Source organism: Mixophyes fleayi, chromosome 4, assembly GCF_038048845.1.
Source record: "Mixophyes fleayi isolate aMixFle1 chromosome 4, aMixFle1.hap1, whole genome shotgun sequence".
Taxonomy (NCBI): Eukaryota; Metazoa; Chordata; class Amphibia; order Anura; family Limnodynastidae; genus Mixophyes; species Mixophyes fleayi.
Window position 1 is genome coordinate 66877512 of NC_134405.1, and position 25240 is coordinate 66902751.

The window sequence follows — 25240 nt, forward strand, 5'->3', positions numbered from 1 at the left end:
ATCTTGCCTCAGTAGAGCCTGTTTAGTTTGTACAGGGAGAGATGAATAGCTTTTTTGGTGTGGGGGCCCAAACAAACCAATCATTTCAGCCACAGTTTGGTAGGCCCTTTCGCTGTAATGATTGGTTTGTTAAAGTGTGCATGTCCTATTTCAACAACATAAGGGTGGGTGGGAGGGCCCAAGGACAATTCCATCTTGCACCTCTTTTTTTGGCATTTTGTGACCGTCCAACAGTCGTTTGCCATGAGCACAAAGTACGACAGTAGTCATCCTGTGGCAAAGCGGATAACTACGGCCTTAACTGCTATGTTGGTGTTAGACGTGCATCCGGTGTCCACCATCTGTGCAGTGGAATTTAGACCAGTTGGAGGAGGTAGGAGCAGCCATCTGTGCAGTGGAATTCAGACCAGTTGGAGGAAATAGGAGCAGCCATCTGTGCAGTGGAATTTAGACCAGTTGGAGGAGGTAGGAGCAGACATCTGTGCAGTGGAATTCAGACCAGTTGGAGGAGGTATTGTGGCCCCGGTACCAAATTGGGTACCAGGGCCACTCCACTACGCAGTCCAGATAGATGCGTATCAGATATTAAAATGTTGACTGTTGCTGCCAAATCCAAAATTAATGAAAATGACCTGTCATCGTCAAAAACAAGAGGTATTGACGCGCTCGAACTATACCCTGTATATGCTGCAGAGGATGTAGGAGCAGCCATCTGTGCAGTGGAATTTAGACCAGTTGGAGGAGGTAGGAGCAGACATCTGTGCAGTGGAATTCAGACCAGTTGGAGGAGGTATTGTGGCCCCGGTACCAAATTGGGTACCGGGGCCACTCCACTACGCAGTCCAGATAGATGTGAGGTGTTCAGAATAGACTGGAAATTAGTGGAAATGATTCTTATTGAATGTTATTGAGGTTAATAATAGCGTAGGAGTGAAAAAAAAACCAAAAACCGTGATTTAAGCACTTTTTATGCTTTTTTAAAAAATAAATCAGAACCCAAAACCCTAAATCAGAACCAAAACCTTTCGTCGGGTGTTTTGGCAAAACAAATCAGAACCCAAAACCTCAAGCTAATCAGAACCCAAAACACAAAACACAAAACACTAAAAGTGGCCGGTGCACACCCCTACTCCTTAGTGAAGTCTGTAGATTAGGAGCTTGAGGATTGACTCTATGAGGGGAGTAAGGGCTGCAGAGGGACTTTGTTGTCCAAAAATAGTGATTGCAGAAAGAAGCAAGGTCACTGGTTTCCTTACTCTTCCTGCAATCAATTATTATTATAGAGTGTTGATGACTGGAACATCAGAGGAGAGGGAAGTGCCAAGTTAGCCTTGAGGATTGTACCACCTCCTCTCATGGGAGAAACTGCCATGCTCCCTCCAACAAATAGTACTGTGAAAGTTCTATGGCTCAGAGAGAACTCACCCCTCTGAGTGCAGTGTTGATAGCCCAAGAGCAGAGTCGGCGCTACCATTAGGCGATCTTAGGAAGTTGCTTAGGGGCATCAATGGTTAGTGGACATCTAATATATTAAATTAGTGGCACAATGTCATTCATCCAGTGATTCTAATGCCCCTGTGGTGCCCTCTCAGGGAGTGCCGGCCTATGACATGAAGGAGACGCAGTAAGCAGCTTCTTATATGTGAAGCTGCTGGCTACTACTCCTGTCAATGTAATGCTGGTAGTGTGAGTTTGGCTGTAGTCTCAGTGCCAAGCACCCCATCCCGTGCCTGAGGAGCCCATGATGCTCCCACCTCTCTGCCAAGATAAGGTAGAGCGTCACCTCCGAGGGGGGTGTCTGCGTTTCCGAGTAGTATAAGGCACAACATATGGTGTCCCAGGGCTCGCACTGGCTCTGTCTAGTAGAATTCCAGTCCAGACATTGCTGTGTCCATTTCTAACACAGGAGCTTATTGGACAATATTGAGGCTCTGCACAGTCAGCGTCAGAGTTACGATGTTTGCTGCAGACTCTTGTGCCATAGATTATCACATGGCAGCATATAGTATGGTACTTCATCCCAGTAACACTACCACCCTACTGTCACTAAGGACCCAACTCCATAGACTTCCACCTGCATAAAGTAAACACATTGAAATAAATAAACAATAATTTAGCTCATGGATAAATATTTACAGTGATTAAATAGCAAGATACTATAATAAAACATAAATAAAAACAATTACGTGTAAACCGAGTAGACTGTTGCCCTAGCACCTCTGCCGGCCTAGGCTGGGGGTTAAGTGCCTTTCCTCAAGCCCAGGAGTGCAGGCAGCCATTTTATATACCGAACCAATTTTCCAACTAACCCACTAAGCGCCAGTGACATAATTAAAGCATCAATATTTAGCCATCAGTTTGTTAGAAACTAGTGAAGACACTGAGGCACGAGGGACTTTGTGAATTCACTCTAGATTCTTGTATATTGACATGCCAAATTTTGCTGCAGCACACAAAATGGCTGCCTCCACTGTGTGAGCGTTGAATACACTTTAAAAAGTATCACTTAGTTGGGTGCTTTTGATTGCACACACACAACTCCTAGTGACTGAAGCAGTGTAATTGGTAATTCCTCCTCTGTGCTTTTCTCTTTCACCTTGTAAGTCATAAGGAATCAGCACTTGCCACGTGCATATTGAGAATGGCAGCTGGCCTTGCCACTGGATTATTCTCTCCGTGTTTACAACACATAAAATAGCACCTCTCCAGGCATGATTAAGTAAGCAATTATATTTCCTGATCTATTAAGTCTTGATTGCTTATCAAAGCATTCAGCCAGATCATTTTCTTCCTGTCACTTCCAATTAATTGAGCACTTTCTTCAGTAAGAAAGCTTTTTTCCCAACATGCTTCCAGGACAGCGCTGAGCTGCTCGTCCTGGTAAATGCACAGGCTATCATAGTCATTCATTTGTCTTGTTAAGGAATATATCTCTACTGATAACATCACCCTTAGTCCTGTTGTGATAACAGAGGATTCTGGTAGACATCTACACTGCAGCCATTATTCTCACTGCTCCCGGACTGTCACATGTATGCAAGCGTGCATTTTTATTTATCAGTGGACCATTGGGTAATGTTAATAATGCTACATTAAAGATATTAGGCTCACAGCTTAATCCGCTGTATATAGTGTGTATTTGCCCACAGCTCGCCATTCTCAGTTATATCATGTAAATTTGTATCTACTGTTCCCACAGTAGAAATTACTGCACATATCATCATCATCATTTATTTATATAGCGCCACTAATTCCACAGTGCTGTACTCACTCACATCAGTCCCTGCCCCATTGGAGCTTACAGTCTAAATTCCCTAACACACACACAGACAGACAGATAGATAGATACTAAAGGCAATTTAATAGCAGCCATTTAACCTATCACTATGTTTTTGAAAGTGTGGGAGGAAACCGGAGCACCCGGAGGAAACCCATGCAAACATGGGGAGAACATACAAACTGCACACAGATAAGGCCATGGTCGGGAATCGAACTCATGACACCAGTGCTGTGAGGCAGAAGTTCTAACCACTCAGCCACTGTGCTGCCCATACGGGTGCTAGGTGGTTTACTGAAGGATGACAAGGCATGCTGGAACTAGTAGTTCACAAACAGCTGTACCAGTATTTCACAAAGAAAAAGATGATGGGCCACATTGTGTTGGTAAATATGATTTCTGTATATGTACGAGCCATGATTTGTGGAAATAGGTGTTAGACGCTGCTTTCTAGACACCCCATTTTTTACAAACATGTATTAACAATTTATTATTTACATAAAATACATAATTAGCCATATCCTGAATAATAATACAATTTTCCCATTTGTTCTAACGACAATCCTAATGGAATGAAAGACATTCCATTGGGGTATGAAGAAAAAACATGTCAGTTTGTAGTATCAATTTACATGTGTACGCAGTCATCAATTAACCACGAGGAACTGGACTCGGAATGAGTCATTCTGCACAAAGACCAAAGTGGATCGGACTGTGCATGGAAATCTCTTGTACACTTAGCATGGCTTATGCTACCTAGGCTATAGACACCCGCTAAACATAGATAATACAGCCACATGCCTGCAACTACAAGGGAGCACAATTGAACTTTTATTTATGTGTAGAATATTGGTGTTTGTGGAGCAAGGGGATAAGTGCAGCCAGTTGTTGTTGTTCTAGTGAGTTAGTCCTTGTATAAAGTTCAAGAAAGCAGTTATCCCTGCTCTATTGTTATATATACATAGTGGCTAACTGTCCCTACTTTTCAGGGTCAATCTCAGTTTATAAAGCTTTGTCCTTGTTTTTCAGTCTTAGCCAACTTCATTCCTTCCAGCTACTCTGATGTAGGTGGGACACTTCCGATTTTAGTGGACTGTACAGCGGACTGTACAGTTGTCGCGACAGTGGGCACATTTGTGCTATTGTTTTCAGGACAATAAGGCGGACTTTGCTTCTGAAGCTCTTGGCATGTCCCTGGGCCGATGTGGTAACTATGAATCCCTCATAGTGTGACTGTGTCACAGTTTGCTGTAGGACAATGTTTGGGCATACTGTATGTCTGCACAATACAATTCCTATTTTGTTATGTTCAATGTACTACTTACTATCTATTCTTATTGTTTAGAAGTTATTTGACAACAAGTATTTTAAATTAAAAATGACATAACATGGATTATAATGATTAGAATGATCCCAGGATTGCTGAGACTGTATAGCGCATCCTTCTGCGGATATACTGGCTCAGCCCTAATATGTCCTGCAAAAGACTTTAGAATGTTGGAAACCCTGTATACTAGAGATGGTCACTGACCCCCGTGTTTTGGTTTTGTATTCGGTTTTGGATCTGAATTACCTTCGTGTTTTGGTTTTGGTTTTGGTTTTGCAAAACCGCCCTTGCGTGTTTTGGTTTTGGTTTTGGTTTTGTTTGGTTTTGTTTTGCTATTTTTTAAAAAAAATAAAAAAATTTTGGTCTAAAATAACCTAATTTAGTGCTCCACCAGTTTCTTTTCTGTTTTTTTTCATAATTTATTAGCTTTAGAATTACCTCAGTTGGTAATTCTAAAGCTAATAAATTATGAAAAAAACAGTTTAATCTCTGGTAGGCTGTCCTAAATTCTAACACTTGTCTGCAAATTAAACAGACAAACCTGGTTGTCTACCTCCTCCATCTTTGATTATTGGCAATGTAGCCATCGTCTTTGGGTGTATATTACACCCTTCACTTATAGTTGAATATTAAAAAAAGCAGCCTGCACAGACTGTGGAACTAGAAAGTGAAATTAAATGGACCACGGTAGTTTGGTGGCTATCTATGCCCCCCCGCCCTCCACTTGTAGTTCAATATAAACAAAGCAGCCTGCACAGACTGTAGAACTAGAAATTCGAATATACAAAGAAATGGACAAAGGCAGTTTGGTATCTGTCTGCATCGATCCCCTCTCCACTAGGAGTAAAATAGAAAACTATTCAGCCGTTTTATAATCTAGAATAGAAATAGAAATTGAGAAAGGCAATTTGGTATCTGTCTGCATCATAATCATCAACATCCTCATTAGCGCCCTCGTCACCTCCACAAATCTCCCCCTCATCCTCTTCTATTTCCAAAGTGGCATCCTCAATTTGTGTATCACCGGCTGCACTCGGGCTGTTCAGGTACACATTAGCAGAACTGCTGAAAGGGCCCTTCTTTATGGGTACACTAACAGAATGCTCACGATTAGACATACCACTGTTGGATGGACTATCCACAGGGATTGGTGTCATTTGTGAATCAGAGCAAATATTATCCTCTAATGCCTTACTGTTATCTTGCAGCTCGGCTTTGACGCATAACAGTAGTTGGGCACCAATTGTAGGCTCGGTAACTTTTTTGGATCTGCCACTAATAGCCAAAGGCGAAGGCCTCATTCTCTCTCTGCCACTGCGTGTGTAGAATGGCATGTTGGCAATTTTTTTTTTTATCGGCACTTAACTTTTGCTCAGTGACACTTCTTTTTCACTTCAACACAGTAAATTTTTTGGGGGGTTTTGTTTTTTGGACTGATTTAGAAACACTGTGTAGTTTGACATCGCCTTGCCCAGATGACGTACTGGGAACACTAACATCAGGACTGGTGACAGAACCTGGTTGCTCATTCTGATCATATGTGGACTGCTTTGAATCCATTCTGAGCGCAAAGCACTTGTAGTGGTAAAAATTATTTGGTAAGATACTGCTGACAAATATGACTTTTGACAGCCAGAAATATTTATGCACAATTATGGGGGACACCCCAAAAGCACTGAGGAGTGCTAAAAATTATTTGGTAGATACTGCTGACAGATATGACTTTTGACAGCCAGAAATATTTATGCACAATTATGGGGGACACCCCAAAAGCACTGAGGAGTGCTAAAAATTATTTGGTAAGATACTGCTGACAGATATGACTTTTGACAGCCAGAAATATTTATGCACAATTATGGGGGACACCCCAAAAGCACTGGGGAGTGCCAAATATTAAAAAAATAAAATAAACCTCTATCCTCCTCTCTTCTCTAGCGATTTTTGTTACAGCAATTGGAATAAGAATATTGGATTCTCTGTCCCTGCTCTAATCAGCCTGTGACTACACCCTGCTCTCTCCCTCTGTCAAATGGCGATGGATTGCTGTGGAGGCGTGTATTTATAATCTTGAAGTATCGCGAGAACCGAGCCACGAGATCCGACGACGTCACGATGACGTTTGGCCTCAATTTGGATTCGGAGCGGCGGGAGAGTACCGAGCTACTCAGCTCGGTACTCGGATACCCAAAGTTTGGGTGGGTTCGGTTCTCGAGGAACCGGACCCGCCCATCTCTACTGTATACACAGGTCAAAGGATAAAACAGAGTAGCTATGTAATTCACCTGTGTAACTTTTTTATACAATGCAACAATGGTATTTTAGGAGCAGAGGTTCAAAAGCTTATTAATCTATGATATTTCTCTTGATATTGCTGCTGGTGGCTTCATATTGTAAACAGATCACATCCCCTCATTTATGCCAAAAACTGCTGCTATTAGGGCTGGGCCCCACCACTGCATTACATGTGAGTATGATTTTTTTTGCACGCATTCTGTTTATAAACTGACATTAGGACTCAAACCAAACCCTCCAGCAAGTCTCTCGTTGTCAGTATTAGTTTGTTAAGGGACTGATTTATAAAAAGGCAAAAAGTAGAACTGCCGGCTAAAGCTGGCATTTTTCTAGCAATATGGCTTTCTTAGAAGTGTGTATATATATATATATATATATATATAGTGATGGGCAGCATTTCCATGTGTATGTATGTATATATATATATATATATATATATATATTTATTTATTCTAAAGCATAAAAGGAAAGCAAGGCGCCTGATAGTGTCATATTTCTGGAACTTTTAGGGGTGCATACAGAATAGATTCTTTGATGAGGTGTGTAAAAGTTGTGTGCTTCACACGCTGCACCCTGATACTGTCCCAGGCTCCACACCATATACAAGATGCATATGGAAAGAAGCAATAGTGTATTATTGTTTCAGAACTGAGTGTACTTCACCGATAATTAAAAAAGCACTTCAACCAAAAGGTAAAACTTAAATAGGTCACAGTGTATGCCCTTCTTCACCTTCACAAGACCTTTACGTACTTAACTAACTTATATAAAATAAAGACACGGAGACATAAGTAAAGTGGCTAAAGGTCACAGTTTATTAATTAAATTTGGTGGCGGGGAAAGAGCACTGCAGGACAGCTACCAGACTGATACCAGAAACCAAGCGTGGACATGGCGAACCGCCGTGAATCCACCTAAACATTAATAGCCCTTAACTGCCTGGCCGGCTCTAACCTGGCAGTAACTGCACCCCCTCTAACTCACCTGCCCTCCCTCACTGAGCTGGACAAGGAACCTCCCCACTGAAGGGCCAAGAGTTACCGTTACTTCGAAGGGGACAGAGACCAGCAGCCAATCACGATAGTGCCGCATGTGTCAGCCGCTGCTCGCAGTGCCTTCCTTCCAACTGTGCCAGGCTGTAAAACAGGCTTAACTATCAAACCGGCACCAGGCGTGGGTAGGTGGGATCTTGCAAAGCAGAGTGAGGCAAACCAGGAAATGAGACACTCTATAAAAGAACCCAAGACTCTCCCATTCTCATTGGTCGGGCTTGTAACAAAGTTAACCCCTTCAAGTAAGTGTAATCTTGAATGCAAAAAATGCCACTATTTAATTGCATTCGTCTATAGGGACTCTCTTGTAATAGTTATGTCATGTAACCACTGGAACAATATGCAGAGGTGAGGCATATTTTAGAGCAAAGAAAGAAAGAAAGTCACAGCACACGTGGTCATTCAATAGTCCCATTTATTTCAATTTTGACTTGGGAGCCTCTGGCATTAGATAAGTTAACACAATTCATCACAAATCTGATTATTTATGCTCCTTTGTGCAGTAGCTGTGGCATTTACACTTACAATTAATTCTGTTTTTCATTTTACAAAGGTTGCTGAAAAAAATATATGTTTGCCTGGGGGCTAAAACGCTGTTTACCAATCAGAAAGCAGTTAGCGGTTCACCCTCCTACCTATCATTAAATCAAGATTATCGGGAAAGGACGACTTTTATATTTCATTTCTGTTCTTTTAAGTAAAGATAAAAGAAAAATTAATTAAACTTTAAAAAAGAATTTAAGTAACCTTATGAAATGAAATGTTGAAAAACTCTAGCCTCAGCTCCTGCATGACACCTATGATCCGTGCCTCGCTAATAAAATCGCCAATGGATATGATGATTTGCTACTTAATAAAATTACAGTATATAGTATTTTTCTATTGAGGTGTTGATGCAATGGCATTTCTTAGCATGTGAAAAACAGGAAGGATTTTTTGTTTTTAGTCCTTTCAAAGTATAGGAGTTTTAATAGACAACTTAGTGCTGCATTGAACATTTCAATCAGCTTATCTAAGATGGATGCTGGCCACAAAATTATAAATATGATAGTTTGGAACATTCAGATCTGTGCAATCGGTCTGCATGTATAGAAGGGCAAATTGCAGAAATTCTGTAATTCAGGAGCCAAACTCATGAAACAAATATCTGTGTGGAGTTTGTATGTTCTCCCCGTGTTTGCGTGGGTTTTCTCCGGGTGCTCTGGTTTCCTCCCACACTACAAAAACATACTGGTAGGTTAAGTGGCTGCTATTAAATTGACGTGTGTGTGTGTTTAGACTGTAAGCTCCAAAGGGCCAGGGATAGATGTGAGTGAGTTCTCTGTACAGCGCCGCAGAATTATTGGCACTATTTAAATAGCTGCTGATAATGATGATGAACAAATCACATTGAAAATTGACTCCACCATAATACATCTTAACTGGCTTCTGACCGCATACAGACACTAAAGGGGCCTATTCGGAATGTAGGGTTCATCCACTTGGGATATCGCCCTTGTGTACAACAGCTGACACATACCCCCATATACTGGGGGACTGGTGCCAAACTGAATGGGACGACCTCAACTCCTGTTCAATCAGGTGCTGCATTAACTTCAATAAAATGTGAAGGACAATGTAGGACGTATTGATTTAATGTTATCTGAATATTACTATACCTCCTTTGATAAATGCAATATGGATATTTTATTGATTATATATTTTTCATTTAACCCATGTATTTCTTCCACATCAAACCATTAGAATATATGGTTTTACTATGTTAATAATGTTAGGATATGAATCCTTATTATAGTGTTTATATATGATTGGTTATATGCCTTATAAATAGAAGAGATTGCCAGTATTACATTCACCTTGAAAAAGACCCCAGTGGGCGGATCGAAGCGCGTTGGTGAGTGTACTGGCATTGAGAACCGCTACAGCTGCTCTTAATGATCGAGTGAGAGAGCCGCAAACTTTATCACACATTCTATGCTGAACACCCTACTGAATTCTGGTAGGAGTGTATTTGCCTCTTTGTAACATCATGAGAGATTATATGTCACTTACTATGCGTTCAGAAATGTTGTTTTAAGATTTTATGGATTTGGAATTAAAGTGGAAACTTTTTTAAAGGGTATCACTTGAGATAATCCTTTTATATGTCATTGCATGCATCTAATTTTTGAAGGAAACACTTTTATGTATGAGACACCTCAAGAGATCATATCAAAGCAATCATCCTGTCTAGATGCTGTTAGAGAGCCACGGCAGCCACGGGCACCGCCGCGACTCACTGCTCCTCTCTCTGGCGTCCCGGTCGTCATAGCGTCACTTCCGGAAATTCGGGCTGACCGTTGCCAGGGCAACGGCTGGATGCCAAATTAAGATTCTATGCACCCCAGCAAGTCTGGCAGCCGGGCGCATGTGCAGAGAATACAGCCTGCATGCTGATTAATTAATATTTGGCTCATCAGTCTGGCCCTGAGGGTAATTACAGGGCAAAGCCCCGATTGGTGGATTCTAGTATTTAAGGCAGGGAGGGCTTAGCCTCCCTGCTGGTTAAACCGCTTCTGACCCACTCTTGATAACTTGCTCCTGTCCGTTGTACCCTGTCCTGTGGATACTCTGTTGGATTCTCTGTGTATGACCCCTGCCTGGACTTTGGACTTTGCCTGTTTGCTCGTGACCCTGACCCTTTGGCCTGTACCTGGGACTCTGCTACTTTGCCTGAGACCCTGACCCTTGGCCTGTTTACTGACTACTCTACTTGCCTGAGACCCTTGACCTTGGCTACTGTCTGACTATCCGCTGCCTCCTGGCCTGTCGCTTGGGCCTGCATTACCAACCCACACTACACCTGGAGTTAAGTCCTGGGGGCATCTGAGTACCGGTGAGCACATTAAGCTCTAAGGGAAAGGTGGCAGATATAGGTGAAGATCTCCGCCATCTCGTTCTGTGGGTTGGTGATCAGACCAGCAGCCTAACAGACGCTACTTTGTTTTGCTGCTTCAAGTAAGCGTATTTAAAGAGGGACTTTTGTCCCCCTACCTACTATTTCACATGGTGGTAATTACTAAACCTATACCCACCTATAAGGAGTCTAAATAGAATGGGTTTCTGAATGTATACAAATATTACACTATACAATTCTATTTTTTTTTAATGATTTGTGAAACATCCCAGAAAAATACTTTTTGTGAAGGATTGGAATAGACTATTGCATATAAATTAAGGAAATAGAGATTTTGACTATATCCATGTAAGGAACTATGAGAGATTCCCTCATACATGTAAAAAGAAGATCTAAGACCTTTTTTGTGTGAATGGATCAATGAACTGACCCCATTTACAGGAACATTCTACTTATGCTAGTACCTTTTTACATTTCTATATGTGTTTGATATCCTCTATAGGTGTATAATACCTTTGTGCCTGTGGTTGACAAAACTTCAGTTTATATTAGTGTACAGATGTGTCTGGAGCAAATATAGAGCAGTCATGATCATCAAATTGAAAACTGCACCCTGGTAAGGAATTTATTTAAAATATATGTACAACCCAAATGAAGGCACATCTGAAAGTGGCAGCACTTACTCTACTGATCCACGTTTCTAAGTCCAAGGGGCCGCAAAGGTTATGCAAGATGTATTTACACAGCACATACGCACATGCTCCCATCTCTAAATCACCCCCAGTGTTCGGTTACAATTACATGGTGTTTGTATGCAAATTGCATTTTAAATTTCAAACTGCTCGACTGTCAGCTCAGTTGTGACCCAAAGTTTACCTTGTTTATGGTGGATCGGTAGTGTTGCTTAGTGGACCGTTCCTTTATTATCTGTCACTGTACTGCTTCAGAATCATCTCATTTAACTCTTTTTTCACCCAAGCTGGTTATTTAATTGCCTTCAGAAGCCGGGAATCTCGGTGAGCGTGCAAGTCATTTTCTTGCAGACGCACTCTCTATTTGCATAGCAATGAAGTGCCCTCTGGTGATGCAGCTACAGTACCCTTTCAAGAACGCTCTAATCTCTCCTGTTTTTGCTGCTCACACTGTAAGGGGACCAGGGGCAACTCCTTTGAAAACTTGTTTGTAACATCTGCAAACAAATTGACCCCAGAGACTTCAAAAGCTGTTGAACATATCTGTAAGTGTTCAGAGCGTGTTTGGAGAAGACAGAAAACCAGAGTGACTGAGTGCGGCAGGCAGATGTCTCCTGCTTCCATGACTGCACTAGCTCGGGCACAGCTAAGCCATGATCAAAGGGCAAAGACCTGGACAGGACCAGCCACAGAGTGAGGGCGGATCACATGTTCTATATCGCTTTTTGTATCTTCCATTTCTTTCATTTACCTCTTTGTTACTTATTATAAGCATGTATACTGAGGCACACTCAGAATTAAAAATCTATTTATTCTGCCTTTGCAGAGAGTCAAAAGTAACACCATACTTGGCATCTCTCCTGGAATGTCCGGGAGACTCCCGAAATTCGGGTCGGTCTCATGGACTCCAGGGAGAGCAGGCAAGTCTCCTGCATCCCGCAATCCTGCCCAAAATGACGCGATTCGCTGTGAATCGCATCATTTTGCGTTTGGCCGCGCCTCGCCCTCTCCCGCCCTCTAGTCACTAGTCACGCCCCTCTCCCGGACTGCACTTGTCAAAAGTAGGCAAGTAGGACTAACACTCGCTGCAGCCAATAAAACTGTGTACTCATGTTAGAAATTTAGACCGTTTACAGAGGAATACACTATTTATCTTCTACTATTTATCTTAGTAGTGAGTGACATACAAGCAATGTGTTTGAAGAGAAAACTATATTTTATGCTTCCCCTTTCAATAGATGTTTCTGAGGAAGTCTATTCCACTCGTTCACCTGTCATCTACACACAGTTAAGGCAGCCATTTTGTGAGCTGAACCAGTATCCTATATATTTCAGCTGGGTTCCTAGTGATTTCATAGGCTGCATTCTACAGACTTTTTATTAATTTACAAAATGTCTCCTCTGTGCAAAGTACCTCAGAGATGTGACTGTGCTGGCAAGTGGCCGGATTTCACCTCAGAATCTCAGAATTTTTAAGTCCTTGCTGTGAAAATTGTTGATTTCCTTCTGTTCAGGTACAGGCGAGTAGTGCAAATACTAGGGGTTCAATTTATCATTGGTGGATAGTGGATGCTAGTTATTATTGCATACAGCAGCGATACAAAATGTACAGCCACTGATATTTACCAAGCCAGGGCTTATTGGCGAACTCTGGTGAACCAAATCTCTTAAAGTAAGTGAAAATTCCTTCACCAGCAGCCTAACACTGTCAGCGAAAAGAGGAAGTGACTCTTGTGTGGCTACTGAGCATGTGCAGCTAAGGCTGTGCATGTGCACAGTGATGGGAACCAGCTATGGATCCAGAGAGGCTTCTCCTACGGTGATGGATGGCTATGGACTCCATGACGTTACTTTTAAAGGCTGGCGGCAAAAAGAAAAGCTTTTGCTGCTTGTTAAATTCTATGGGGACTGCAGTGAGCAGTGTAAAATAGGTTAAGGCAGGAGAAATTTTAGATTTCTGCTACCTTAACCCCTTGATAAATTGAAAGTAGAACAGTGATGGCCATTCTCTGGAGAAAACAGCTCTTTTCTCCGGATTTAAGGCTCATCGCAGCTTAATAAATAGACCCCTAGGAGCTTACTCCTACACTGTTGACACACGTGTGGAGATGGTGCCCGAGAAGCGGGCGAAGGTACCCGCCATCGCTGTGTCCCTGGAGGGACAGAAGACGTTCCTGGCGCCCGTGAAGGGGGTGAAGAGTCTCCTGGTAGCTGAGCCCTGCAAGTGGGTGAAGAAAGAAGAGGAGAAGAACTTACCCGTCCATCGATCCAGCGGCGGTGAGTATGCCTTTCTTCCTGCAGGTCCCGTGCGCGGGGGAAGGATGAGCCAATCAGGGCTCATCTTTCCCCGCTGGCCAATCAGCGGCCGGATGCGCGAGCCAATCGCGGCTCGCGCCCGGCCATTCAAAAGATTGGCGCCGACGCGAGCCAATCAGCGCTCGCGCCGGCTGATGACGTCACGCCGGCGACTATATAAGTCGCCGGGTGGCGCCATTTTGCCAGAAGTCCGTCGGCGGACAAGAGGAAGGACGTCTCTTCACGGCGTCCAGGACCAGGACCAGCGGCAGCGGCGGCAGGGGGCCCTTGTAAGGGCCGTGAGCTACCCTGCCGCCAGAAGACTACAATCAAGCCGCCGTAGCAGTGATCGCCGGCGGGGAGCCCTTGTAAGGGCTGAGAGCGCCCCCGCCAAGCAGCTCTCAACAGCGCCGAACCGGAGAAGAGGCGCCGCCGGCTGGAGGGTCTGGAAGACCCGGAGAAGGCGGAAGAAGACGGCATGGCAAGCTGAGATTCCTGCGCAGAGCAGGTAAGTGACTCAGCCTTAATTCGGGCACTAGGCCCGGGGCCACGGTCGGGCACAAGGCCCGTGGCACTAACTTAGGGGCACAAGGCCCAGGGACCTGGGCACTGGGCCCCAACGAAGTTAGTGGGCCAGTAGGCCATAGAATTGATGATAAAGGGGACAAGCCCCTATTAGTTAGACAGGGGGCGTGAGAGCCCCAGGTGTATAAGGGCACAAGGCCCTTAGGTAGTTAGTGGCTTAGAGGCCATAGGAAGGCCACAGGGCCTGGTTAGGGGCTGGTAGCCCGTAGGCTATTAAGGGCACAAGGCCCTCAGTCAGTTAGGGAGGCCACAGGCTGCGGGGTTAGTGCCCCTAGGTAGTAGGGCGTAAGGCCCTAGTGAGAGGGCTCAGAGCCCTGAGTTAGAGAGGGGGCTGAGGCCCATGAAACAGAGCAGAAGGCCCTGTGTGTAGCTGGGCAGAGACCCATGGTGTGTAGGGCATAAGGCCCTGGTGGTGTGTGGTAGAGGCGTGGGAGCCTCGTGAGTGTAGGCGCGGTCCTGTGTGAGGTGAGCACACGTGGTTAGGAGGTACAGTAGAGCGGAGGCTCCTGTGGTGCTGTAGCAACCTGCTGGTTGGCTAACAGCGGTGTGCTCGGGTAAGTAGCGTGCAAAGTACCGTATACTGTATTTATTCTGTCTGTGCGGCGAGTGTAGTTTACATTACGGTATTTTGGGGGTGTGCTACATAACTGTGTCCAGGGGCAAGACGTCAGGCCCCCATCAAAGGTAGGCTCTTGTTTCCCTGTGTTTCCTGTGCTAACCCGTGTTGTGGGGACAAGTGTAGTTACCAGCATACACATAGTCAGGGGAGAACACACGTAGTTTCCCTGTCCCTTAGGTCCCCGGGGTCACACTGGTACCCAGAGGGGGTGGCTGAGTGAGTCGGTGGCAGTGCAGCACACCTTGAGGCAGTTCCAGGGGCGGCCGTGGTTCTGATCAAGGGTCCTCAAGGCCGGTTCCGTGCAGGTGGACCTGTGGTTCCGGACGTAGGGACACGTGTGAGATACCCGAGTACAGGCAGTCGGGCGGTTCAGTTCGATCGGCTGTTCCGTGCGGCAGTCGGCCCGCGGGTTAGTGTGCTGTTCTACTGAGCCTCAGCTGGGCTTAAAAAACCGGTCCTTAGGGTCCGTGGGTGACCCCATAGCAAGAAGGCAGCTTCTTGGTACGACCTGGGTGAGGGGGTTAGGAACCGCCCTCCGGTTTAGGCTGTGAACACCGGCTGGTGTTCCCCGTAGCGTGTAAGTGAGCAGTTCCGTTAGTGCACCACACCTAGTTAGTCATAGTGGTTTGACTTAGTTGCGTTGCCGACCATTAGAACGTTGTTAGGGTCGGGTCGCTGTTGTAGTCAGTCCAGTTTGGTGGGTGCCATCTTAGTCTCACGGAGAGCGTAGAGGGAGGCTGTGTGTTCTTGTCATCCGCAGGAGTCGGGAAGGTGCAGGAGAACCGGATCGGAAGTGGGAGTGTCCCGGTGAGTATCACGCTCGATTCCTCCTTTCGGTTAGGCCCTCACCGGCAGGTGTGTGAGGTACTTGAGGCGGGACTAGTCCTCGGACTAGTCTTGGCCTTCAGTGCCTGTAGTCCCCCGCGTCTTGGCAAGAACAAAGTGAGGAGGCGGCAAGTGAGCTTGGACTGACCGTGTCCTCGTTCTTTGCCGAAGTCTCGGACAGCCCTTACCTGGTAGGCACGGCCGTAATCCCTGTCTCTATCTTAGAGGGACGTGATTGGAGGTGACTGCGGCTGCGGATCTGCTGGGATTGGATCGCAGCTGGAAAATAGGAAGCGGACTGGAGGTGACCATCGTTTTCAAGGTGAGTTCTTTTGTGTTGCGTCTGTCCCTGTCTTTCCCCGCAGGGGGCGTTACACACGGCAGTGCTGGCCAGAAAATGATCCCATATTAAGCTAACTACAGTATATTATATATAATGTGTACATAAAGCACCTTGGTTTTGCACCATCGCCTGGACGGTCTGCCCAGCCCCCATCAAGGCGCACACATACTCTGCGTTCGCGGGAGACGATTTTGTAAACTAGAAGTGCACCTAGGTGTGTGGAGAGAGAGATAAATCTGAAGCTGCGCACTCAGGTAACCATCACTTTAAAGTCCAACCTCATTATTACCATCCCTTTCATGAAATCAACCTTTCTAGTTTATATCCTAAAATACGGCACAGTTTAGGCTAAAATAAATCAGGAGTAAGAGGGTAGACATTGCGTGCTTATAAATACGCTCCTGTGTTGCAGAGCAACATGAAATGTGTCCTATTACAGTATAGGTAGGATAAGACTCGAAGACCGGCAGCTATGGGCTGGTGCAAATTCATGTCCTTGTGTTGGGTGCAATTGGCCGTGCCCCACACAGCAAGGAACGCCCCTAAAAATGCTCCACTCCTCTATCTTGTTTCAATGTTCTCACTCTTTAATGAAATTAATAGTTTAATTAACAAAATTAAATCTAGTTTTCCCATTGCTCGGCAAAACTATGTGCACAGTAAAAATAGGCGCTGTAACCCCAAACAACATTTGTATTATTTTCTTCTGCTAGAATAAATTAGATTGCTATTTTTATATACGCCATTTATCTGTTTTGGTTACAATGCTTTATTTTGGTTGGAATACATCATTTCTGATTTTTTGTGAATCAGAGGAATTTATGTTGATGACGTTACATGCTGAAGGCCCTGGCTTTTCTGCATTGCATTCTGTCATGTCTCTAGCCCTGGTAGCTGAATCCTGTATTACAGAGAACCTGGAGGAACTTGACATGTAATCAAAATACCTGTGTTATAGTCACAGCTCTCTTGTGTACTTATTTTAAATACAACATTCTTACAGAGAGAAAAGGGCAGACAAGGTGGGCCAGCCGGATCTTATCCGCTGTCAGATACTATAAGTCATCCTGCAAGCCTCACATCTCCAATTACTGTCCGTTGTACAAAAAGGAGCTAATTGGTGTCTTCTCCGCATCGGTTTTATATCAACATTTCTCACAATTATAAAATCAGAGTCAGATTTAAACAAATAAATACACGCTTGTCAGTGACTAATAGGAAACAAGCAGCCATTTTATATTTAACCTAACATTGCAAAGCTTGCATGGAAATCAAACTGTTACCTTGCTGTTTTACAGCTATATTAACAAAGGAACCGCAACATAATTAGGGGGCTTGGCAGATATTTTACTGAAATAATGCCTTTTGAAATTTTCCTATGAATACATTTCACAGAAAATACCCTTTTTTCAATTATTTTCTCCAGCGCCTTAATATGTGCCTATGATTTCTGTGATTCATTCTCTCTGCACAGTATATTAACTCTGGAGACGGCTGCTCTCTCTTTTGGGATTGAGCGCATTACAGTATTATACTTTTTTTTATTTTATTTGCTGGCATTTCCATACGGGGAAGCAGGAGCATGGACAAACATTAGATATGAACGTATAGAACCTGAGTATTGCAGTTTGATAAGGAGCAACAGAAGACTACACATAGGACATTGCTGGTGACATATATATATATATATATATATATATATATATATATGTACGTACGTACGTACGTATGTACGTACGTACGTATAACACAGGGCTACTCTTATGCTTGAGAGTAATGTTGTTGAATATTATTGTTTGGTACAGACAGGTAAGCAATCTATTATATTCATAATAAGGTGGCCTGTAAGGCTAGTAGTTCAGTTTACCTCAGCCGAGCAAGTACTGGTCGTCCCAATTTAGGCAGGACACCTTGGTCCCAATCAGTGGGAATTTGGAAGAGATTCTGTGTTTGGAGTGAAGGGGAGATGAGGAGAGAGTAGGGCAGCTTAGCACTTCAAAAGTGCTAGGACTGCCCCTGGGGATGTGACAACGTCCCAGCATGCAGTGGCCACGCTCCTGATCCGCTACCACAGAGACCCATGTCGGGAGGTATGTCACCCCCCATGAATCTCTCAGTCACAGAACCGGAACACTCATTAGGAAACCTAGGCTCTGGCCTATGGCCCACTGGGCACAGGGAGACCCTGGATACACTTTCTTGTGTTATGATTCCTAGTATGAACTAGGGTGAGGCATAAGTGTTTGAGTTAAACAAGGTATTTTTTATTTAAGAAAATATACAAGGAAGCCAAAAGGTGCAGGGAATCTGTACACAGCAACTTCGTTCAAGCATGATATTATTCGGGTATCATAAATTGCAAGTTAGTCCATAGCAACAACAGTTTCAGGACATGAAGGGTTAACGCAGTACAAGGTAGCAGGTCAACCAGGTTTGAGCCATGGATGTAGGGAGTAATTAATGGTATAGTCTATATCAACACAGATTTAAGGTTGGGGATAATATCAGTTGTGGTCTGTGTGGAGAAAACGCCAGAGAGCAACACAGTACAAGCCAAGAGCAGATCAAGTTGCAAATCTTGGATGGTGGAACACAGTAAGCACAGTCCCAAGGAGCAGACAGCGGACAACACGAACCTGAGGCTGGGAAGTGGAATACAGCTGAAGGACATAGTAAAATGCCAGACAAAGGGTCGGCCCAGGCAGTGATATTTGTAGTCGGGGTCACAAGCAAAGGGTCAATCCAGGCAGCAATCAGTGATGGTCAGGTCACAGGCAGAGGTCAAACCAAAGTAACAAACTGGAGCAGGTAATTCACAAGGCTAGCACTTATGTGAGGCATAATGTGAGTTGGGGGCATTACAGTGGCACAATATGAATTGGGGGCACTTATGTGAGTCATAATGTGAGTTGGGGGCATTACAGTGGCACAATATGAATTGGGGGCACTTATGTGAGTCATAATGTGAATTGGGGGCACTTACATGAGGAATAATGTGAATTAGGGGCACTTACATGAGGCATAATGTGAATTGGGGGCACTTATGTATGGGACAAAATGAACTGGGGGCACAACTATCTGGTATGTCAAGAATTGTGGGCACAACTATTTGGCATAATATTAAGTGGGGCTTTACTATGAGGCATGATATGATATGCAGGCACAACTATATGGCACAATATGAACTGGGGTGTACTACTCTGTGGCATAGTATGACCTGATCAGTGGCGGATCCAGGGGGGGGGGGCGATCGGGGCGCTCTCCCCCCCTACCAGGGGCTTGCTGCCGACAGCTGCAAACTGTGCAGGTCTGTTCAGCAGTGACAGTGTGCTGCCCGGCTGCTCTGGTTGTGTTTTAAACACAATCAGAGCAGTGGGGCAGCACACTGTCACTGCCGAGCGGACCTGCACATAGTGTGCAGCCGCCGGCAGCCTTAGAAATCAGAAAGGGTGTGGGGCCTAAATCGCCCCCCCCCCCCCCTAAAATCGCCCGGGGTAAAGCAGTTATCTAGATCCGCACCTGGACCTGATTGGCGGCACTTTTGTGGCAGAATATGAATTGAAGATACTACTATGTGGCATAACATGAGCTGGGGGCAATTCTCTGAGGAATAATAGGAATTGAGAGTGCTACTATGTGGAATAATGTGAACTGGGGGCACAACTATGTGGCATAATATGAGCTGGGGACACTACTGTGCGATTATATGATTTGGGGGCATTACTGTGGCATAATATGAATTTAGGGCTCCGATCCCTATACGAATGTTGCTGGCCCTTCATAGCCAAACAGCACAGAGGTTCCTTTTCGTATTCTTATAAAACAGTTCCTTCAGTCTTGACATCTATGATCATTTTGTGCACACATTACAACTAAAAAGTACTGACATTACTTGTGAGAGCTCTGACAGCGAAGGACGAATGCGTGAGATGGGAACATAATGGCAATGTAAAAATAATTACATCAAATACTGCTGCAGATCCCTAAGGTGTGTAGTATTTCCTTCCTGCTGATCCAAAATCTAAGATTTACATTTGTGAGGTTTATGGCTAGATTTATATCGGTCATTCAGGGATCACGATAGATCGCCAGACCAAAAGTCCATAAGGCGAGAGCAATGAATTTTAAATGTGATCTAATTTCTTTCTGTGTACAAACGTGTCCAAGCTATCAGCCTCTAATGTTGATCATTCTTGATGTGGAACTGTGAAAACGTGTTCCATTTTCCTTATAAAAATTCATCAAGGCAAAAAGTTGCAGCATACACAAGGACATGCTCACTGACTGTACCCAGCTGCCCTGCACAGTTATACTGTAGGTAAAGCTTAACCAAGTTTAACAAGGTGCAAAGCTTTGTGCCCAAGAATGAGCCAATGAAAATCAATTGGGCAATTCTTGTCCGTGTCTGAAAGTCCAAGTGGCAGGGGACCGCAGTCTGCCTGTGCACGCAGTCATCTATTGCTGGTACAAGCAGACTCCTATGTGCTTGGCCCGAATGTAGAACACCTATATTTTCTGACTTACAGGACTGATCCATATGGGGCTACCTTTACAGCAGATTTAAACAAACTGTACTTCTTTAGATAACAAAATGTGCATCGCATAGCATACCATGCAATAGTAAGGGGCTGATTTGTAAAAGTGGAGATTGAGGACCTATTTTTAAATACATCTAATAAAAATGTGTCCATTTTAATTAATGCAAGTCGTATCTAGTACATATTTAGCAGAGCCGTAACTTAAAATGTTAGCGCCTGGGGCGAAAAAGAAAAATGCCGCTCGCCAGCCCTCTATTGTAACCAAATGAAACAAAAAATATTGGGCAGCACGGTGGCTAAGTGGTTAGCACTTCTGCCTCACAGCACTGGGGTCGTGAGTTCAATTCCCAACCATGACCTGTGTGGAGTTTGTATGTTCTCCCCATGTTTGCAGGGGTTTCCTCCCACACTCCAAAAATATATACTAGTAGGTTAATTGGCTGCTATCAAAATTGACCCTAGTCTCTCTCTCTGTGTGTCTATATTAGGGAATTTAGACTGTAAGCTCCAATGGGGCAGGGACTGATGTGAGTGAGTTGTCTGTACAGCGCTGTGGAATTAGTGGTGCTATATAAATAAATGGTGATGATGATGATATTCATAAACTGTACTGCCCTTCAGCATTGCACACTGGGTGGTCACCCCTATTGCACAGCCATAGTTACAGCCCTGATTTTTCTGCACTGTTTTACACTTCATTTTATTCAGTAATTTTCAAAATCTGTATTCAAAAAACACCTTGTGTGAGCTGGATTTACAGCTCGTTCATGCACAATGGAACTGGAAGCCCATCTGTAAATCTTGCAAAACAAAAAAATAATGTTGTTAAAAACAAAAATTGGTGGCAAAAAATTGCGTGGAGAAGCTTCGGCGACAGTCTTCACGGAGTCAGGGGCTTTGCTCCGAATCCAGCAATATCTCCCATTTTCACCTAATCTAGGGCTCTTCTCCTATTGATAAAAAGAATTGTATATTCTCTATTACAATGATCCTGCTATATGTTGCTCAGTCTGGCATGCAAGGAGTTTATATGCACCAATGTTTCGCAGATATTATAAAACTATTGAATTTGTCTTCAGGGAGTGTGCATAATCTCATAGAAACCCATTGTTACTTGGAACACTTTTTGGATTCCAAGCTGAATTAGATAACTTTTAAAGGTCACAGCTAAGTCTGTTGAGGAACCGATCAAAAGATCAAGTGCTGAGCGGAATCTCCTCCTGTCGGCCTTGTCACTCCTTCTATTTCCCTTGATGCCGGGGTTATCTGCCAGAGATGCGGCTGGCTAGCTGCTTGAATACAAATTCTTGTGAAATGGGAGCTGCAATTGGAGAGGGGAGGTGATCTGGAAATACAACAACAGTTGTCCCCTGAGCACATTTATTGTCACCTCTAGCATGTGAGGAGCATGCTGATTGATTTCCAGTTTTTAAAGAGAGGGGTATAAACGCCGCCATTGTTGTCTCTGTAGAAATGAAAATGTTCACAATCTTTTATGTTCAGAAAACTGTTCATCTGAAAGTAGCTTTGATCTCATCAAACTTTTCCCACACCTGCTGATAGTCTATTTCATGAAAGCAGTGATTTATTCTGCGACCTTCAGAGCTTGACCTCTGGTTCTGTCCTTTATTGATCAGCAGAGTGTGTGTATAGTTAAATTCCTTAATAAATTGCTTAAATTGGAAATAAATACACGACTGGGCCTAGCCCATAGCTATGCACCTCACTTGATGATGATAAATTGCTAAGGAACTCCTCCTTTTTGTTTTAATTGAATCAACTGAGAGACTGTCCAGAATTAAAGGAATTATGCCTGACACAGTGCTGCACTTAGTATGGTAAATAATACAGTCTTATTTGTAAAGAATGCCAGTGATATAAGCTGAAACACACAGCGATATATGCTGTAATATTGCAATTCATCATCATGACCATTTATTTATATAGTGCCACTGATTCCACAGCACTGTACTCATTCACATCAGTCCCTGTCCCATTGGAGCTTACAGTCTAAATTCCCTAACATACACAGACAGACTAGGGTCAATTTTGTTAGCAGCCAATTAACCTACCAGTTGTTTTTTTGCAGTGTGGGAGGAGACCAGAGCACCCAGAGGAAACCCACACAAACACAGGAAGAGCATACAAACTGCACACAGATAAGGCCATGGTTGGGAAGTGAACTCATGACCCCAGTGCTGTGAGGCAGAAGTGCTAACCACTAGGCCACGGTGCTGCCCAATTGGAATGATATTGCTGAGTGTGTTGTGCCAAAACAAGTCCTATAATAATCTGATTGAAAATGTGATCAGATTTGATTGCATTATTATTGTGAGCATGTTGGTAAATTTTAAAGGTGAGACAAATTTTCAAAACCGTTTAATGGAATTTTTACCTTTTATGGCCATGAAATTTTGCTTTTGGAAGTTGGCCATAAGTGTCTCGTGCATCATTTTTTTCACTACAACATAAATTATATATATTATATATATATATATATATATATATATATATATAATGGGTGAATCAGGGTTTTGGCTCAGAAGGAGCCTAAGTGTAATGTATTCAAAGCTATGGTTTATATAAGATATTCAAAATATAATTGCTTGTTCTTGATTAGTTCTTCTTAATAACTTATTTAACTGATAGGTATTAGTTTTTGGGTTAGTGAAAAGTCTTCTTAGGGTATAATTTACCTAATTCCTCCCTTGCCACTATAATATCATGTTAATCAATTCAAAAATACAAAATAATTATGTCTTGGGGGATATATGGGAATTTTTATCAAACACAGTATTTTAGGAATGAAGCTTTCACTTCTGTGCAGTCTTCTGAAGTACCCTGGGCCAAGAAACCAAGCGTATCACCTTACAATACGGCAGGTTTCCTCCTAACAGCCGGGAGCCACATGGAAGGCATTACCGCTGCCAAAGAACTATCTTGGAAGTGAACGGGTGCACAGACGGACAGTCTTGCTCCTCCATAGCTTCCTAGCTGGTGTTTCTCAGCTCAATCCCTGGTTTGTGGCCTCAGGTTTAGCATTTTGAGAGCTTTGGCAGACGATCACAGAGCTGCAGCACTTCTAAGTCTTGGTAATTCTGCTAATTGGCAGAAAGATTCTGCTGTCAGACTGCAGGATCCACAGACTGGCACCAGCAGGCAGATTTAGTTTTTCACTTCTTTCTCTTCTCCCCCCCCCCCCCCCCCTCGCATCCTCCACACCATTTATTTCATCCTAAACACTTATCCTTTCTGAGACGGCCCCTGGAAGATCAGCAACATAAAGTACGTCCAGACATTGTTTAGTATGCCATACACACACACAGCAAAGGGCTCAGACAGGAACCTTACTGGGATTTCGTCAAGTCTGCAAGCCATCCACTCAGGAGATGAAATAGTTAAATGGGGGATATTTAAGAAAACGGATGCACGGGTAACTGGGTGAAGAAAGTGCCGCAATTCATAGCAACCAATTAGAGGATTGTTTTAATTTTCTAAACTGTACTAGAATCTGATTGGTTGATATGGGTTACAATTTCATTTCAGTTACCTGTTCACCATCTTTCGTAAATGTCCTCCAAACAGGTTTAGAACATACCGAAATTTGGGAAACCAGAGTGGATGTCAACTACTGAGCATGCATGGACCGGCGCATGTGCCCAATACGTATGTGCTGCTCAAAAGAGGCCTCTTCTTTTGGGAGCAAACTGAGGGTCTTAGAGGGGAGCTACTTGGTATCACCGGGGCCCCCTCACCTCTGGGCCCCCTTAGTTGCCTCTCCATGTGTACCCCCTAATGTTTTGACTCAATAGTATCATAGATTACACTGAGCAGTAGATCCCCACCCCTCCAAACAAATCCAGCACTGTCATACCTATCTGTATTTTAAAAACATTGGTGCTGAGGCCCAAGTTTACTGAATTTGGTTCCACACTGCATTTTTACATTTTAAATAATTCTCCTCAATATGTATTAACTTATAAAGTCCAAACAATAGGAATGGATAGTGAGAACTGCATTCAGCATGCATGAAAAGAGCAACCTTATTGTGCAGTTTGTCAATGCTGAAATTTAAGGACAATACCAAAGACAAATATTTGAAATTAGGAACATGTATCATAAGATATTGGGCTTCATCATCATCATCATCATCAGCTATTTATATAGCGCCACTAATTCTGCAGCGCTGTACAGAGAACTCACTCACATCAGTCCCTGCCCCGTTGGAGCTTACAGTCTAAATTCCTTAACACACAGACAGACAGACAGAGACTAGGGTCAATTTGATAGCGGCCAATTAACCTACCAGTATGCTTTTGGAGTGTGGGAGGAAACCCACGCAAACACGGGGAGAACACACAAACTCAACACAGATAGGCCATGGTTGGGAATCGAACTTATGACCCCAGTGCTGTGAGGCAGCAATGCTAACCACTGAGCCACCATGCTGCCCGTGCTTGAAGCAAAGATCACAAGCATAAGATGGAGAGGAACACGTG

General features: G+C 43.7%; 1 protein-coding gene across 2 annotated transcripts in view; it reads right to left on the bottom strand.

Moving 5' to 3' along the window:
* LRRTM4 (leucine rich repeat transmembrane neuronal 4) overlaps positions 1 to 25240 on the bottom strand; it is a 480365-nt gene that overhangs the window by 82191 nt on the left and 372934 nt on the right. The window lies entirely within an intron of this gene.